The sequence below is a fragment of the Giraffa tippelskirchi genome, chromosome 3, assembly GCF_054371585.1.
Source record: "Giraffa tippelskirchi isolate mGirTip1 chromosome 3, T2T-mGirTip1v1.2.pri, whole genome shotgun sequence".
NCBI classification, from domain to species: domain Eukaryota; kingdom Metazoa; phylum Chordata; class Mammalia; order Artiodactyla; family Giraffidae; genus Giraffa; species Giraffa tippelskirchi.
Window position 1 is genome coordinate 119052844 of NC_137277.1, and position 16101 is coordinate 119068944.

The 16101-nt window shown below is 42.2% G+C and overlaps 1 protein-coding gene and 1 pseudogene across 2 annotated transcripts in view; both read left to right on the top strand.

Annotated features, from left to right (window-relative positions):
• The window catches only part of NXPH2 (neurexophilin 2), a 130681-nt gene that overhangs the window by 41624 nt on the left and 72956 nt on the right, over positions 1 to 16101 (top strand). The window lies entirely within an intron of this gene.
• Positions 11690 to 14319, top strand: LOC145540488 (ferritin light chain pseudogene; annotated as a pseudogene). Its single transcript, XR_014078359.1, has one exon. The product of XR_014078359.1 is annotated as a ferritin light chain pseudogene (transcript).

Genomic DNA, 16101 nt, shown 5'->3' on the forward strand with positions numbered 1-16101 from the left:
ATAGTTTTTGTTATAGCCAGTTCAGTTCTCTACTAATAATGTTCTTAGAGTAGGATAAAGACATAGCAAAAAATAAATTAATTAAAATAACAGGATGGCTTCAGTCATTTTTATAACAATTTCATTGAGATATATTTCACAGACCATAAAATTCACCCTTTCAAATTGTACAATTCATGGATTTCAGTGTATTCACAGACTTGTGCAACCATCACTACTGTCTAATTTTAATTTTAGAACATTTTTCATCACTCTGAAGGGTATACCATATGTCCATCTTTTCCCTCCTTTCCAGCCCTAGACAACTTGAATTTACTTCTCATATGGGTTTGCCTATTCTGGACATTCATACAAATGGGGCCATATGATAATGAGGTCATTTGTGACTGGCTTCCTTCATGTAGCATAATGTTTGCCTTCCACAGTGTTGCATGTATCAGTACTTCATCCCTTTTTATGAGTGAATAATAGTCCATCATATGAATATATAAATATATACATCATTTTGCTTATCCATTCAGTAATTGATGGACATTAGTTTCACTCCATTTCTACTAGAACTGGATCCTGCCCAGATGACCTTGACTTCAAAGAGGCTTCCCTGGTGGCTCAGATGGTAAGTCTGCAGTGCAGGAGACCTGGGTTCAATCCCTAGGGCTGGAAAACTCCCCTGGAGAAGGAATGGCTACCCACTCCAGTATTCTTGCCTGGAAGATCCCATGGACAGAGGAGCAGGCAGGCTGCAGTCCATGGGGTCACAAAGAGTCAGACACAATTGAGCAACTAACCACACACACACAAATCAATTTCTCCCTGCATTGGGAAACCTTGTTTAATCAGTGCAGACTGCCTTTATCACATGCAGTCAAAACACACCTACTTTGACACTATCATAACTTTCCTGAAATACATTTGCAAATGTGTTCTTTTGGCAAGTTTTTTGAAATGTGAGTTACAGGTGTTTACAAGAGAGAACAGTCCTACAAATAAGAAATGACCTCACTAACGTATATGCATGGATTTAGAAGTGAAAATACAGGTTAAAATATAATTGATGTTTGTGTTTGCCATATCCAAGCCCAGGTAATACTGGTTGTTTTTTTCACCACTATCTTATCTCTACTGTCCTATAAATCATTCTGTTCAAGGTCAGTCTCTAGGCCTCCTAGATATCTTTGGAACCTGTACTTCAGAAACACTGTTGACATTGCAAAACTGGAGTCAAGATTTATAGTAAGTCACTTCCCAGGTGGCACTAGTGATAAAGGATCTGCCAGCCAATACAGGAGACATAGGAGACGTGGGTTCGACCCCTGGGTCAGGAAGATCCCCTGGAGAAGGGAATGGCAACCCACTCCAGTATTCTTGCTGGAAAGTTCCATGGACAGAGGAGCCTGGCAGGCTTTAGTCCGTGGTGTCACAGAGTCAGATGTGACTGAGCACACACACAAGCGCACACACACTTTTTTTAAAATATGAGTTCATCTAATAAAGTTGACTTGCTCTAGGCCCAACATCAAGGACAGATGTGTGCTCGCTAGGAGTGAATGTAATTTCAGCCATTTGGGAGATTTGCACTGCTCCTGCATGTGTCCTGCTGGGGTCTCAAACACACTCCTGTCACATGCATACATCATGAGATCCACCATCATTAGTGGGTGCCCATGTTGTGTTGGAAGCCTTGGGGAAAAACCTTTCCTCTCCTCTTATCTGACTGTATGATAGTACCAGATATTTTGAAATGAATATTCACCAAAAATATTAGTAAGACTCAAATTCATCTCTTAATTATCAAAAGCAACTGCTTGTTTTTTCAATATGCTTTATTAAAAAGTCCTCTCTTTATCTCAGGATTCCTTAGTAGTTCAATATTTGTAGGTTCCAGAAACACACACACACACACTTGTTTCAGGGCTCCAGCTCCTCATCAAAGGAGCAAAGTACCTGAAGATAGAAGCAACTCACATCTGTGAGACTGTCAGACACCCAGCTCTGAAGTTGTTGTGGATAAATAAAACAATCTGATTCTGGAGCCCAAGACTCATTATTCCTGGGATTAATACCTCGGTAATGAACTGGTTCAATTTGAGCCCAATTTTATGCTGATCTCTTTCACCTGGAATACTGACAGTTGGACAGAATTATGGGCAAAGGATGGCACAGGATTGACTTTGCAAGGCCACTAAGATTCTGTGGAAGGTGTAACCATGAATTAGCAATAATGCATTTTATTTTACCATGGCAGCATTCTCCCTGTTAATGCCCAAATCAAGCCCAGTACTGGGCTTTCTCTGCTTTGGAGATCCTCTGCTTCTATCTGTTCTGCATCCAGTTAATTATATAAGGGCAGAAGGAAATAGAAGTGAATGTGGTTGATATGGCCTTCCCCTGTGGCTCAGCAGTAAAGAATCCACCTGCAATGGAGAAGACACAGGAGACCTGGGTTTGATCCCTGGATCGGGAAGATCCCCTGGAGGCGGGCATGGCAACCCACTCCAGTATTCTTGCCTGGAGAATCCTATGGATAGAGGAGCCTGGTGGGCCACAGTCCATAGGTCACAAAGACTCGGACACGACTGAAGAGACTTAGCATACACATGCTAGCAGCAATCCAGGGTAGCATTAAGTGCAATTACTACAGAAAGTACATAATACACCAAGTACCTTGGTTTCAAGTCAGTGTATATTACTTTAATCTAGGTTTTTTCTAGTTAAATTTGGATGTTGGTGTCTAGGTTATTTCATTTTGCCATAGTAGTTAGTACTCTGCTCTGTGTCTAGTTTATTTCATCTTAGGACTCCAAGTACCTTATGAGTGGTACCGTTTCTGCAGACAAGGAAATTAGTTAAGTGACAAGAAGGGCCACCCCAATTGAGAAATCAGGTTATTTATTTATCTCTTCCAGAAATCACTAGGATTTAGGTCCTACAATTTCAGAACTTCATTAGTGAGAAATATGGGCAAGGGGAGTTGGGGAAGATTTCCTATCTTTCTAGTATTTTTGAAAATCACTTCAGAGAGAAGGTAAGCAAAGGTAGTTGGCCTAATCCTTCTCTACCATTTCTGAACTTCACCTGTTCATCCCTGTCTCAGTGGCCGGGTGAATGAGTGTGTTCAAGGTTGTGCAGGCCATCCATCTCTTGGACCAAAGGTGTCCCGGACTCAGCCAACGCTCTCTTGGCCTGAGACAGTAACTGCCTGTGAACATCATGCTTCCGTGGACTGATTCCTCCCACCGGCTTCACTCGTCCCCATGAGCAACAAAGCTGAAACATCCATAGCATTCATCGAGAGTCTGGCCAAGTGGTCAAACAAAAGTGTTTTCATTCCCTTTCTCTGATCTGTTAAAGTGGATTTGTGTTCTGTTATATTTTAAAAATCAGTCATTTTCACCAGGAGTGAATATAGTGCATTTGACTTGCCAGAAAAATGTGGAGGGGCAGGGAGCGAGAAGTAAGAGGGTTGTCCCAACATGGCTCTTCACTTTAAGGATCTATTTCAAGAGGTATTTTTCCCACCCAGCCCCCTACTCACAGCTCAAGTTGTACTGGCTGTTCTAAAGTGCAGGAGGAACCAGCGCTCTTTCCAACACTGTTTTAACAGAGTTTGCAGCATGCAGTTAGGCACATCATTTCAGCTCTATAATGTAGCCTCCTTTTCCCCCTCAAGCCCCATTGTGAACAAAATCCTTACTGTGATCTATTAAGCAAACAGGAGACTTTAAACTTTATAATGCAATAAGAATTAAAATTTGGATGATAAAAGTTATTACACATGAGTGAGTTTGTCTCTCCAAATCAAGGAAATAAATTAGGTTCCCTGCTTTGTAGCATATGGTATCCTCAGAATTGCCTCCATATAATTATAACTCTGTTTATTAAAAAGAATTATGTAACAATATGGTTGATTTATTCTGATGTGATTGGCTTAGTAACTTAATTGGACTGAGCAGCATACCCGAGATAAAATTAATTTAATTAGCTGATTTATTTCAGGATGACTAGAAGCCTTCATCACATTTTGATACTTTTCTGAAAAGGTGTTCAAAGCAAACAAGCAAAGTTCAGGAACAACTGGACACCTGTGTGGCATATTGCTCGTGCTCAGCCTCTCACTCATGTCCGACTCTTTGTGACCCCATGGACTGTAGTCCACCAGGCTCCTCTGTCCATGGAATTTTCCAGGCAAGAATACTGGAGTGGGTAAAAGAGGAAACAGGAAAAACAGCATTTCCAGCAGGAAAATTGAAAATAATACTTTATCTCATGCTCGTAACTCTTTATTCCCCCCAAAGGACAGATTTCGTCTAAGGCTTCTGTGGTTCTGGTCCGTCTCTTCTTAAGGTGACTAGAACCCAGTTACCAACATCTCCCCTGGTTCCTGAATTGCCCCCCACACTCTTCTGCTGCAGCATTGCAGCTGATCTCCAGCTGCTCAGCTCCTTCGTGCCATAAGCATCTTAAAACGAAGACCTGAGCGTGAGCCTGAGCCTAGCATGGGCCAATTTGCATGATGCTCTTCTGGGAATATGGACTACCATCGTGCAAAATTGCAGCATTTCACACAAGAGAATTATAGTGAAGATTATAGATGGATTAGGGCAAAAATACCACAGTCATTACAAAAACACCAGAGACACTGTCCATCCAGATAATTCTAGAGTCAAGAACTACATATTTCCATTTGCATCCTATCTGTTCTCCTTGCTTCTGTTTGTTTTTCTCTTCTCGTTATAATTCATTCTGTAGAGTGCCACTATATTTTACATATATATATTTGTTTCCTTCTTTCTTTATTAAAGTGAAAGTATTAGTCCCTCAGTTGTGTCCTACTCTCTTCAACCCCATGGACTGTAGCCTGCCAGGCTCCTCTGTCTGTGGAATTCTTCAGGCAAGAATACTGGAGTGGATAGCCATTCCCTTCTCCAGGGGAGTCTTCTTGACCCAGGGATTGAACCCAGGTCTCTCCCATTACAGGCAGATTCTTTGTCATCTGGGCTACCAAGGAAGCCTGTCTCATTCCACAACAGGTCCCAAGGCAGCTTCACAACCGCTGGGTTCATCTTGTGCCACACCTTTGATCCCATGTCATTTCCCTGCTGGAGAGCAGATGGCTTCCCATCATCTAAACTGCAGGAGAGAATCACAGTCCCTCAGCCCAGCGTCCAGGTCACTCTGTAGCCTGCTCCTACCATATTCCTCCCACCTTGCCTGGCATGAGCCCACCATGGGCACCCCATGTGGTGGGCACCTGGGGCTTCCTGCCATTTCCTCCTTCACCTGTTCCCTTCCTCCTCCTTTGTGCCCTCTGTACCTTAGCTGATCCCAGTATTTCCAAAATAATTCCTCTCCACATGGCATTGCTGTTTCCCATTTGAAGCCTTTCTTGATCATCATGACTGGTAATTACTTTTCCATCTTCTGAATATGTGTGTGTCTGAAATTTTGGCATCAATTATTGTGGGTGTTTGTATATGTCCACTTGCTTCATTACCCAGGAGCAGTGTCCTCCTTCTTCCCAGAGCCTCCTAGCACAGCAATGTAGTGTGGACTCAAAGATGGAAGTTAGTAGTTACTTGTGATACAAATGAAAGCACAGGATGATGGTAGTGATGGTGGTCGTTATGGTTATTATTGTGGATATTTTATTTTTATCATTGATACAGTGCTTTGTTGTTTCTGCTCCTCAACCAATAAAATGCTGCCGTGGTAATGATAATTGCAGTCTTATTCACCATCCTACATCCAATAAGGACTTAAACCCATGATTTTAACAAGTTTCTCCTCTTATAAAGGGCTTCCTTGATGATAAAGAATCAGCCTGCAATGCAGAAGACCTGGATTCAATCCTTAGGTTGGGAAGATCCCGTGGAAGTGGTCATTGCAACCCACTCCAGTATTCCTGACTGGAGAATCCCCACGGACAGAGGAGCCTGGTAGGCTACAGTCCACAGGGTCACAAAGAATCGGACACAACTGAGTGACTAAGCATTGGACTCCTCTTAAAAAAAAAAAATAAATGCTGTTTCCTAGGAGTTCATTAATTATTAGAGCTGAGATGTCTTTCAGGGTTTGCAAACTTTCATTGTACTGTGTAGAGTGCCTATGAGCTGCAAGCAGACAAGGTCTCTGAGAATGATGTTATAAGCCTGTGCATCCCCAAAGAAGCTGATGAGAGATAAAATTCCCAATTCACCCAATTCTGTTCCCCTTGATGCTGTGGCACATATGCCTTGAGCGATAACATGTTTTCCCATAAGCAGAACTAGCCTGGCAGAACAAGAGGAGCAAATTCAGACTGTCCCCTCGGTTCTGACTCTTTGTTTCAATGTAGTTAGATAAAAGTTGCATTGCATTGCATTGAACTTGGTAGCTTTGATTTCCTTTATTGTTGAAACAAAACTGGAAAAGAGAGAATAGAACAGAGGTGCTTCTACAATGAGCACCAAGGTGATGGAGGAAATCTATATTGGACAAAGGACCGATTTATCAGTGTCATGACTGTCCTTTGAATAACCACAATGTGATTTTTTTCTTAGTCTTTTATCCTTGTGAACCAAAGTAATAGTTACATCTCTAAAGACAAGATAAAGATTTCTGAACACAATGTTTTCCAAAATAAAATTAGAAATAGTAACTACCATATTGGGGGTGAGTCCAGTAAATGTTAGGGATATTTTCTGGTGGCTCAGAAGGTAAAGAATCTACCTCCAATGCAGGAGACCTGAGTTTGATCCCAGGTCGGGAAGATCCCCTGGAGAAGAGAATGGCACCCCACTCCAGTATTCTTGCCTGGAGAATTCCATGGACAGAGAAGCCTGGCAGTCTACAGTCCATGGGGTTGCCAAGAGACAGGGACACTACTGAGCAACTAACACTTTCACTTTTCACTAAATGTTCTATATTATTCCAAGAATGTGTTTCTTCCTCATTTTATTTAATTATAAGAACAGTTCCATTAGTTACATAACATTCCCATTTTACAGATAAAGAAAATAAGTTTCAGAAAGCAATTAAGTCAGACTTGGAACTCAAACCTTATCCAACCTCTACTGGACTATGTCTACATATGGGAATGAAGATGTTCCATTTAACAAGACAATAGAATACCTCCTTTGTGTTGATTACTGGATTGGTTATTCCTCACAAATTAGACTGACAATGTCTTTCAAAAGATGACACTGCTGCTGCTGCTAAGTCGCTTCAGTTGTGTCCGACTCTGTGCGACCCCATAGATGGCAGCCCACCAAGCTCCCCTGTCCCTGGGATTCTCCAGGCAAGAACACTGGAGTGGGGTGCCATTTCCTTCTCCAGAGATGATACATCACATAATAATTCAAAGAAGTCCACTACTTGTTAGTTGTGCCTGAAAATCATGTCAATATTTTATAGACACTGATTAGTATACCAGCAGTTTCAGTCCCATGACATGTACAGTCAATGGCAGTGAGCAAACCTCTAAAAGTAAAACAAAAAGAATAAGCGATGGAACCAGGAAGAGCCATATTATTCAGAACTATGAGGAGTTGGTTATTAGGACTTCAAATGAAAGGTTAAAACCACAAACTAGAATCCGTATACCAGCAGAAAGTGAAAGTGAAGTCACTCAGTCGTGTCTGACTCTTTGTGACCCCAGGGACTGTAGCCTACCAGGCTCCTCCGTTTGGGGGATTTTCCAAGCAAGAGAACTGGAGTGGGTTGCCATTTCCTTCTCCAGGGGATCTTCCTGACGCAGGGATCGAACCTGGTCTCCTGCATTGTAAGCAGACACTTTTACCATCTGAGCCAGCAGGGAGCCACCAGCAGAAGGAAATTTTACAAAGACCCAAAGCTCAGAAAGGGAGGTCAAAGATTATTACAGGACAGGATAAAGCCAAGGTGACAAGGCAGTCGAGTTGGTCAGGCCCACATGGGGAAGCTTGGAGGGACAGGAATCAGAAGGTGGGCCCACCAGACCTGAAAGAGCCAGAGGAGCTCCCCTCGTGTAGGAAAGAGGTCTGCAGACTCCAGTATAACATTGACAGAATTTTACATGAAATTCTGGTGAAAAACGTCCCCATCCTCCCACTGGGGACTTTGGAACGACAATGTCTTTTCCCCCTTCTTCCAGTGCTGTCTGCATGACAGGTCACCCGAGGAGCTTCCCTCCTCCTCCTCTTCTCTATGACCTTCAATTGACCAGACTTCTCTACAGAATGCTAAAAATGTTTTTGATGCCTGAGATGATTACGTCCCGTAATCCCAGAGCCCCCCTTTCTGACACAGCGTGTATGAGATCAGCAGACTTGGAAAGCAGTGCAGTCTGTGGTTTCTTCTTTCCAATTTGACATACTCCGGATTTAAACCAAGATTTCTGAGAGCAATCAGCCAGTTCCTTAACCTACTTTGCCACATTAGTCACATTTGTCTTATTTCTGTTTCTTCTTTATCCTCGTCTCCATCCACACCTGCCCACTCGGAGCAGCCGACGCAGACATCATGCTCTGACTTTGGCAGAGGTGCATACACACACATCACAGGTTGAGGCAGGGTATAACTCATGAGAACTGAGAGAAATAACTGGAAACAACTGTAAAACTTTGGGGCAAAAAAAAGAGGTACTATTTCGAAAGGAAATGACTTTTAGAAACTGTGAACCTGAGCTCGTCAAGGCTACGCTGCCACCTCCTCCTTGCGATGGTTTGATGACTCTGCTCACAGTAGACCAGAATGCTGATCTTGGATCCCAGGCTCCAGCCTTGTCCTTGATCCTAAGCTTCAGTTTCCCACCATGGGTTGACTTCTCTGGTTTCTAACAGATCTCTCTACAAGTTTGCGTAAATATTTCATCTTTAGTGTCCATAGACTTCTAAAGTCTCAGCCTGGCATTTATGGGAGAGGGTAGAAACAACTTCACCAACCAAGCACAGATAGGGATGAGCATTTTTAGCCCAGTAGTCTCATCACTTTGACTTCTATCTTAAGTTGCCAAAGCCCTGGAGAGACTACGCCAAAAAGCAGACTATTTGTGAGTTGCCACAGTGTTCTCTCCCCTACAGGATTTATTTAACGTGTAAATTTCCTTGGTCGTCACTGCTTCATCAGCTCCTAGATTAGAGCTAGGAAGAGCAGGTGCTTGGTGAAAGCATACTGCTTAAATTTAACCAAGCCTCTTCCTAAATCTGATCAGTTTACTTTCAGTGATTTTTTTTTCAACAAGAACAGAGCAAAACTGAACACACAGTCATTTATCTATTCAACAGATATTCCCCATCCTCCTATTAGGAGCACAGAGATCAGACCTTATGCTCATGGAATAAATGAAAAGGGGTTCCTGCTCTCAAAAAGCAGTAGTATCATGGAGGAGACAGAGACTGAAAAATTAAAATTAAGAATTAGATACTATTAATGGAAACTCTAATGAAGGAGAACAAGGAACTCTAAGACAAATGAAAAGGGATGCTTTACATTGGTAGTTAGAGGAGACCTCTCTAAGGAGGTGATACTTCATGCAAGAATCAAAGGATGATGATAAAGAGCCGAGGGAAGAGCACTCCAGGGAGAGAAAAGAGCCCATGTGAATCCCTCCCTCCAAGATGGTATTAGAGTTACTTATTGCTGCATAAAAACTAACCTAAAATTAGTGATATCACCAATTACTATGCTCATGGGTCCTATGGGTCAGTAATATGGATAAGATGCAGCTGGGGTGGCTTGTCTCTGCTCCACAAAGTATGGAGCATCATCAGAGAAGATTTCAAACTATCTGGACAACTGGATCTCTAGAGGCTGAAATCAGTCAGAGTTATTAAGATTTCAGTCCCATGAAATTTTCAGTCCCATAAGATTTCAGTCTTATGCTAGCATGACTCAAACACTAGGCTGTGTTCACAGCAGCACTGTTTACAATAGCCAAGATATAGATGCAACCTAAATGAATTGTGAAGCGAAAGTCACTCAGTCGTGTCCGACTCTTAACCCCATAGACTATACAGTCCATGGAATTATCCATGCCAGAATACTGGAGTGGGTAGCCTTTCCCTTCTCCAGGGGATCTCCCCAACCAAGGGACTGAACCCAGGTCTCCCGCATTGCAGGCAGATTCTTTACCAGCTGAGCCACAAGGGAAGCCCTAAATGAATGGGTAAAGAAGATGTGGTACATATAAAAAATGGGATACTACTTAGTCATAAAAAAGAATGAAATAATGGCATTTGCAGCAACATAAATGTATACAGAAATTATCATACTGAGGAAGTAAATCAGGAAGAGAAAGACAAATATATGATATCACTTATATGTGGAGTCTAAAAGTATGATACAAATAAACATATTTTCAGAAGATAAACAGACTCACAGATATAGAAGACAAACTTACGGCTACCAAAGGGGAAGTGGGGGAGGAATACATTAGGGGTTTGGATTAGCAGAGACAAAATCTCTATGCATATAAAATAGAGGAAGAAGATCCTGCTGTATAGCACAGGGAACTATATTCAATATCCTGTAATAAATCATGATGGAAAAGAATATGAAAAGAATAATATATAACTGAATCACTTTGCTGTACACCAGAAAGTAACACAAGGTTGTAAATCAGTTATTCATCAATAAAAAATGAAAAGGCTAGACTCAACTGAGGTCATGAACCCAAGCATCTATACATGGCCTGGCCTGTTGCTTGGTCTTCCTCCTAGCATGGTGCTCCAGAGTAGTCACATTGCTTACCTAGTGGATCAGGGCCTGGAGAGTGAACAATGGATGATGTCTAACCGTTTATACCCTTAGAAGGGTATAAAATATACCCTGTATTAGTCACTCAGTCATATCTGACTCTTTGCAACTCCATGGACTGTAGCCCACCAGACTCCTCTGTCCATGGAATTCTCCAGGCAAGAATACTGGAATGGGTAGCCATTCCCTTCTCCAGAGAATCTTCCTGACCCAGGGATCAAACCTGGGTTTCATGCATTGCAGGTGGATTCTTTACCATCTGAGCCACCAGGAAAACCCTAAAATATACCCTGGAATGAATGTATTCCCCAAAATTCATATGTTGGAGTCCTATCTTTCAGTACCTTAGAATGTGACTGTATTTGGAGGTAGGACTTTTAAACTGGTGATTAAGGTAAAATGAGATCTTATGGGTGTACCTTTCCAGTATGACCAATGTCCATGTCAGAGGAAGTTAGGATACAGACAAAGGGATGACCATGTGAGGACACAATTAAGAAGATAGCTGTCTTCGAGCCAAAGACAGATGCCTTAGAACAAACCATCTTAGACTTCCAGCCTCCAGAACTATGAGAAAATATTTCTATTGGTTAAGTCACCCGGCCTGTGGTGTTTGTTACAGCAGGCTGAGCATACTCATACATCAGAAACCATCACTTCTGATGTATTCTTTCAGTCAGAGCAGTCTCAAACCCACCCAGGGTCAAACTGGCAAGCCACGGACCCCACTTCTTCATGGCAGGAGTATCAAATGTTATGGAACCCATGTTTTAAAGCTGTGACATGTTGAAATGAAGTTGGCAGTTGAGGAGACTAAAAGGCCAGTGAAGCCAGGCCATAGTGGACAAGGCACCACAGGGGAAGAAGTCAAGTCAGAAGGTAGGCAGGGGATCCACTGTTTGAGGATGTTTCAGCCATGCAAAGAATCCAGAGTGTGCCCTAAGTGCAGCAGGAAGATTTAGAGGGTTAATTGGGAAGATGATGTTTTGGTTTATATTTTTTAAAGGCATTAAAGTAACTGTAAGGAAGGGGACGAGAAGAAGCAGCATGTCTGATTCTGAAGCTAAATGAGCAGTCTGTTGAATAAAGCTGGTGGCTTGGACAAAGATGTTGGCAGTGAAGACAGAGGATGATGGATGGACACAAAGTAGGGTTTGTAAGGGAAACTGACAAGATTTGAGGTGGAATTGAATGTACTAATGGAGGGAACGGAGGGAATAAAGGATCACTACCAGGTTCTGGCTTGAGAAACAAAGGGTAAAATTTTGGGGTTGGAAAAACCAAGGATATAGAGATTGGGCCAGGAAGAGGAAAACAAATCAAAAGTTATATTTTGGATCCAACAAATATCTTCTGAACTTTCCTCAAATGAGGTTTGGCAAATCTCCCCTATAACAATAATACAGAAATGAAAAAGGATTCTTAATTATTATTCACAGTTTTCTCATGTGACAAAAGCAGAGTGGAAAGAAATTACCTGGAACAATCGACAAATACCAGGAAGATCACCTCCAGCCCCCAAGCCCTTACTTCCTCTCCTCATCCCCAGTAGAAGGAGTACCATAGACTGGGTAGCTTCAACAACTTCCCTGGTAGCTCAGCTGGTAAAGAAGCCACCTGCAATAGAGGTAGACCCCAGTTCAATTTCTGGGTCTGGAAGATCCCCTGGAAGTGGGAACGGCTACCCACTTCAGTATTCTGGCCTGGAGAATTCCATGGACTGTATAGTCCATGGGGTCACAAAGAATCGAACACGATTGAGCAACTTTCACTTTCACTTTCTACAAATGCAGTCGCATTGTGGAGTTAGAGCTTCAACTTATAATTCTGGGGGAACGTGGGGCATAATGGAGATATGAAGGGACTTACCAGGGTCTCATGCCCAGGAAATACTTGAGCTAAGTTTGGAACCCAGGCAGCCTGACTATAGAGCCTTGAGCTTCCAACTACTCTTATATTTTCACTCACTTAGCCTTATGGTAGTAACATCTGTTTCTGTCTTTCAGAAACCTTGGCAGGGTACACAACAATTAAGAGTAAATACAGTTGGCAGAAATTTATCTAGGTCAAGTAATATAAAACCATACCTCATATACACAACCAATAAAATTTGGTCTTGGTGCTGTGTTAGAGATATTTTGTGCATGTCTGTTTCTTCTTTATTTCAAATTGATACAAATTAAGCAGCTTACTTCAGTATGGATTGAATATTTTTAATCTCTAGAAATCCTAAGGAAAGTATTGCAGTAATAATAATAGTTCATTTCAGCAATGAGATTTCTACATCTTGGTTAATAATCTAGGGGGAAATATATCAGCATTATGTTAATTAAACTCTAAGTTGGCGGTACCAAGAGAGATATTATGAATGGTGCTGAGGAGGAAAAGTCAATATGCAAATAGTTACAATATCAAGATATAGTCAGGAAATCGTAGCCCAGATGAGACAAACTCATACATCTATGAAGAATATAAATGGAGATAATGTGAATGGCAGTAAATACTAGAAGCAGGCATCCCAGAACAATGGTAACACTTCTTACCTGTGCACTGGAAAATTCTCTACACAGAGTAAATGGATTTTTTTAATGCAGGAAAATAAAAAAGGCACAGTCAGAGAAAGCCACTGATCATTGAAGCTAGAAAATACAACTCATTGTCAGAAGACTATTTTGAAATACAAAGAACAACTATATACATAGTTCGGTGGAACAAATGTGGGTTAAACTCAAGAATCAGAAACAGTTTGTCTATAATGCCAAATATTACAGAACAGAAGTTTTATCTGTAACATCCTATTGTCAAAATCATGAATTAAAACTATCTGTGGGAAGTGCGCTCGGGGCGCCGCGGATCTGTGTCTTGCTTCAACAGTGCTTGGACGGAACAGACCCAGGGACACCCCTTGCTCCAGCCTCCGACCACCCTCCAACCTTTTTTCCAGTCGCAACATCCGGAGTCAGCCACTCAGCTGTCCGCGATCACCGGGACCAGCCACCATTTTTTAACTCCTTATTACCGACCAATCATGAGCTCCCAGATTCGTCAGAATTATTCTACCGAGGTGGAGGCCGCCGTCAACCGCCTGGTTAACATGCAACTGCGGGCCTCCTACACCTACCTCTCTGTGGGCTTCTATTTCGACCGCGACGATGTGGCCCTGGAGGGTGTGGGTCACTTTCTTCGCGAATTGGCCAAGGAGAAGCGCGAGGGCACGGAGCGTCTCTTGAAACTGCAAAACCAGCATGGCGGCCGCGCCCTCTTCCTGGACGTGCAGAAGCCATCTCAAGATGAGTGGGGTAACCCAGGACACAACGGAAGCCGCTCTTCTCATAGAGAAGAACCTGAATCAAGCCCTGCTGGATCTGCATGGCCTGGCTTCTGCCCGCGGAGACCCCCACATCTGTGACTTCCTAGAGAACCACTTCCTAGGTGAGGAAGTGAAACTCATCAAGAAGATGGGTGACCACCTGACCAACTTCCGCAGGCAGGCTGGTCCCCAGGCTGGGCTGGGCGAATATCTCTTCGAAAGGCTCACCCTCAAGCACGACTAGGAGCTTCTGGAGACCAGTGGCCTTTGAAGAACCCACCTAACATCAGGGCTGCCTGAAGACCCTCTGTGCAGCCACTAGACAGCTTTTTAACACCCTGGAGCCCTCTCTCAAGCCTTGGACCAAATTGAAACAATAAAGCTTTTTGCAGCATTTAAAAAAAAAAAAACTATCTGTGAAAGAAAGCTTGCATGAAATTTACCTAAAACAGAGAGTCACAATTTAGTGTTTATTAATTATTTGCCTTCAATAAACAAATGTTCATCTGTCTTGGCTATTGTAAATAGTGTAGAAAATAAATTTATGGTTACCAAAGGGGAAAGGGAGGGGAGGAAGGATAAATTAGGAGTATGGGATTAACAGATACAAACTACTATACATAAGATAGATAATCAACAAGGATTTACTATATAGCCCAGGGAACTATGAGCTTCCCCAATGGCTCATCAGTAAGGAATCCGCCTGCAGTGCAGAAGCTGCAGGAGACTTGGGTTCAATCCCTGAGTCGCTAAGATCCCCTGGAGGAGGGAACGGCAACCCACTCCAGTATTCTTGCCTGGAAAACCCCATGGACAGAGGAGCCTGGTGGGCTACAGCCCATAAGGTCACAAAGAGTTAGACACAACTGCAGCAATTGAGCGCGCACGCACACACACACACACACACACACACACACACACACACACACGCCCGGAACTATGGTTGGTTTAGTCGCTAAGTCATGTCTGACTCTTGTGAACCCATGGATTGTAGCCTGCTAGACTCCTTTGTCTATGGAATTCTCCAGGCAAGAATCCTGGAGTGGGTTGCCATTTCCTTCTGCAGAGGATCTTCCTGACCCAGGAATCGAACCTGGATCTCCTGCATTGCAAGCAGATTCTAAACTGACTGAGCTATGAGGGAAGCATGAAAAATAATCTGAAAAAATATTGATATATAACTGAATCATTTTGCTGTGCACCTGAAACTAGCAATATTGTAAATCAACTATACTTCAATTAAAAATACGTTAAAATAAATTTTAAAAGTAAAATAATGGAAATGCTTTGAAAAAAAGTGTTCAGTGAACAAGCGTTTACTGAATTAGACAGTCTTATCACATAAGGAATCATAGCTTTGTGGATCCATCTCTTTTCTCCATCCTCCCCCAATATTTATCAATGATTGGGACACTAGTAAATAGGTAAAATCTGAGTTCAGAGGGTAGGTAAATATGCAAGCCTGTCTTATTTATTTGGGGATGCAGAGTCCTTTAGCAGAGCATCAGATGAAAAATTTAGAAATCAACTGCTTAGTAAATATTTGCAGTGCATTACCTCAAATACCTGCACATTTTAAAACTTACAGAGGTTTGAAGTAGCAGGATAAAATATTCCAATGATTAACTGGCCTCTTCACTCTTTTGTTATGGATTTGACATAATCCATGTTTATATTTCAGACTACATTTTCAAAGCAAATGCAAATTGTATTTTAATCGTGCTATGCCTTAGCTCATCTTTTTCATCACTGCCATTTGTTAACACAAAACACAGTGAGCTGTCCATGTATGGAACTCCAGAAGAAGGGCTCTGTTAAAATAACAGTGGGAATCCCAGTGACTGCTGTCAGTGTGTCTCTTCCGTTCATAGACTAATTCTCAACTCTGTGTAATCCTGTTGTGTTAAGACAGTATAGTTCTGAAGGAAGCATGTAGCATAGTATCTGCTGTGTCATAAGCGCTCTGTTGCTGTTTGTTTAATTATCAATTATAATATTCCTCTTCTCAAACCATTAACAGACTAGTCTGGACAAAACACACAACACTCTCACACACACACAATTATCTGGTAAAATTT